Source organism: Triticum dicoccoides, chromosome 1B, assembly GCF_002162155.2.
Source record: "Triticum dicoccoides isolate Atlit2015 ecotype Zavitan chromosome 1B, WEW_v2.0, whole genome shotgun sequence".
NCBI lineage: Eukaryota > Viridiplantae > Streptophyta > Magnoliopsida > Poales > Poaceae > Triticum > Triticum dicoccoides.
Genome location: NC_041381.1, coordinates 11262207 through 11265845, shown reverse-complemented (window position 1 = coordinate 11265845; position 3639 = coordinate 11262207).

Genomic DNA, 3639 nt, shown 5'->3' with positions numbered 1-3639 from the left:
CCATTCGGCCTCAAGAATGCCGGAGCCACGTTCATGAGAATGATTCAAAAGTGTTTACTCACTCAAATCAGTCGGAATGTGGAAGCATACATGGATGATATCGTGGTCAAGTCGCGAAAGGGTTCCGACCTGTTGACTGACTTAGCTGAAACATTTGCCAATCTCAGGAGGTATGATATCAAGCTCAATCCTTCAAAGTGCACATTCGGAGTACCTGGCGGGAAGTTACTCGGTTTTCTCGTTTCCGAACGAGGAATCGATGCTAACCCAGAAAAAATTGGCACCATACTCCGAATGAAACGCCCCGTGCGTGTGCACGATGTCCAGAAGCTTACTGGATGCTTGGCCGCGTTAAGTCGATTCATCTCTCGCCTCGGTGAAAAGGTGTTGCCCCTTTACCGACTGATGAAGAAGGCAGACAAGTTCGAGTGGACTCCAGAAGCTGATGCAGCGTTTGCCGAGTTAAAAACTCTGCTCTCCACCCAGCCGGTGCTTGCTGCTCCAATCAGCAAAGAGCCTCTGTTGCTTTATATTGCAGCCACAGGACAAGTCGTCAGTACAGTACTTACGGTTGAGCGGGAAGAAGAAGGGAAAACCTTTAAAGTTCAGCGCCCAGTATATTATCTCTCTGAAGTTTTGACCCCATCGAAGCAAAGATATCCTCATTATCAGAAGCTCGTATATGGGATCTACATGACCATGAAGAAGGTTGCCCATTATTTCTCTGATCATGACATTACAGTCGTCAGCGACGCACCATTGTTAGAGATTCTGCACAACAGAGATGCAACTGGTCGAGTGGCTAAATGGGCGATTGAACTCCTTCCCCTTAATATCAAATTTGAGGCAAAGAAAGCCATTAAGTCCCAGGCTATAGCAGATTTCCTTGCCGAGTGGATTGAACAGTAGTAGCCGACTCAAGTTCACTCGGAGCATTGGACCATGTTCTTTGATGGCTCTAAGATGTTAAATGGTTCTGGTGCTGGGGTAGTTTTGGTTTCTCCCCGAGGAGATAAGCTCAGATATGTGCTCCAGATCCACTTTGATTCCTCCAACAATGAAGCAGAATATGAAGCACTGTTGTATGGGTTGCGCATGGCCATTTCACTCGGCGTCCGTCGCCTTATGGTTTACAGCAACTCAGATTTGGTGGTCAATCAGGTGATGAAGGAGTGGGACGTAAGAAGCCCAGCCATGACTGGATACTGCAATGCAGTGAGGAAGCTTGAAAAGAAATTCGAAGGGTTAGAACTCCATCATGTTCCCCGACTGAAAAATCAAGCAGCCGATGACTTGGCAAAGATAGGTTCCAAGAGGGAAGCCATTCTGAGTGGCGTGTTTTTGGAACATGTCTATACGCCATCGGTTCAAGAGGATCCTTTCACTGAAGAAGCCCCGCAACCTAAAAGAGCCACAGATCTGACTAAAGTCGAGGTCCCAGCAGTGGTCGACTTGATCATGGAAGTTTTGGTCATCACTCCCGATTGGACAATGCCCTACATCGCCTATATTTTGAGGAAGGAACTCCCCGAGAATGAAGAAGAAGCTCGAGAGATCGCCCGCCGGTCCAAAGCCTTCACCGTCATGAGAGGTCAGTTGTACAGAGAAAGTGCGACTGGAGTCAGCCAGAAATGCATAACACCGGAGAAAGGCCGAATGATTCTTAACGACATTCACTCGGGGACCTGTGGCCATCATGCGTCTTCTCGGACCATCGTGGCCAAAGCATACCGAGCTGGTTTTTATTGGCCCAGAGCGAATGAAATGGCGAAGGAGATAGTCGACAAGTGTGAGGGATGTCAGTTTTATTCCAATATGTCACACAAGCCCGCCTCAGCCTTAAAGACCATACCACTTGTCTGGCCCTTTGCTGTATGGGGTTTGGATATGGTTGGCCCATTGAGAACAGGAAGAAGCGGTTTCACACATGTGCTGGTAGCAGTCGACAAGTTTACCAAGTGGATTGAGGCCAAATCCATCAAGAACCTCGATGCTGGTACCACTGTCAGCTTCATCCGAGAACTGATATTCAGATATGGAGTCCCGCACAGCATCATCACTGATAACGGGTCAAACTTCGATTCTGAAGAATTCAGAGCTTTCTGCACGTCTCAAGGCACGCGAGTCGACTATGCTTCAGTCGCCCATCCACAGTCGAATGGACAGGCAGAACGAGCCAACGGTTTGATTCTCAAAGGGTTGAAGCCCCGTTTGATGCGTGATCTCAAGCATGCGGCTGGTGCATGGGTTGACGAACTTCCCTCGGTGCTTTGGGGGTTAAGAACCACACCCAACCGGTCGACTGGAAGAACTCCATTCTTCTTGGTCTACGAACCTGAAGCAGTCTTGCCGAGTGATCTTCTCCACAACGCTCCCCGAGTCGAGCTCTACACCGAAGCTGAAGCAGAACAAGCGCGGCAGGACGCAGTCGACCTTTTAGAGGAACAAAGAGAGATGGCTCTGATCAGATCGACCATTTATCAACAAGACTTGCGTCGCTTCCACGCCAAAAACGTGAAGAGTCGAGCCTTCCAGGAAGGAGATTTAGTTCTCCGAGTGGACCAGCAGAAACCACACAAGCTTGCTCCTTCTTGGGAAGGTCCCTTCATCGTCACCAAGGTTCTCCACAATGGAGCATACCGTCTTTACAATGTCGAACATCAGATCGACGAGCCCCGAGCTTGGAACGCGGAGCTTCTCCGCCCCTTTTACACTTAAGTATACACTCGGATGAGTTGTAATAAAAGTACTCCTGTAGTTTATTTATCAAAAACAAGGGCTTTATAGTTTTCCCAGTGATTGTTATTACTTTTGTCCATATAAAACAATCCCCCAGTGGGTGGCTTAGCTGCGAACCCGATTCGCCTAAGTCTATTAAAATTCTTAGCCGCGAAATCTGTTTCGCCTAAGATAAATAAAATCCTACCGAGTGGTAAGCCAGCCTTCCACTCGGAGGCTTAGCTGCAGTCCAAGTACTCGCCTAAGATAAATAAAATCCTACCGAGTGGTAAGCCAGCCTTCCACTCGGAGGCTTAGCTGCAGTCCAAGTACTCGCCTAAGATAAATAAAATCCTACCGAGTGGTAAGCCAGCCTTCCACTCGGAGGCTTAGCTGCAGTCCAAGTATTCGCCTAAGATAAATAAAATCCTACCGAGTGGTAAGCCAGCCTTCCACTCGGGGGCTTAGCTGCAGTCCAAGAACTCGCCTAAGTACAAGTACAACATGCGTTCTGCAAGAAGGACGAGGTGCAGGTCGACTGTTACCCTCTCCTTCCGAGCTGCGCCACCAATTCAAAATCCTACCGAGTGGAGAGCAGACCTCCCACTCGGAGGCTTAGCTGCAGCCCAGCGCTCGCCTAAGTGTCTGAAATCCTATCGAGTGGAGAGCAGACCTCCCACTCGGGGGCTTAGCTGCAGCCCAGTGCTCGCCTAAGTGTCAAAAATCCTACCGAGTGGAGAGCAGACCTCCCACTCGAAGGCTTAGCTGCAGCCCAGCGCTCGCCTAAGTGTCTGAAATCCTACCGAGTGGAGAGCAGACCTCCCACTCGGGGGCTTAGCTGCAGCCCAGTGCTCGCCTAAGTGTCAAAAATCCTACCGAGTGGAGAGCAGACCTCCCACTCGGAGGCTTAGCTGCAGCCCA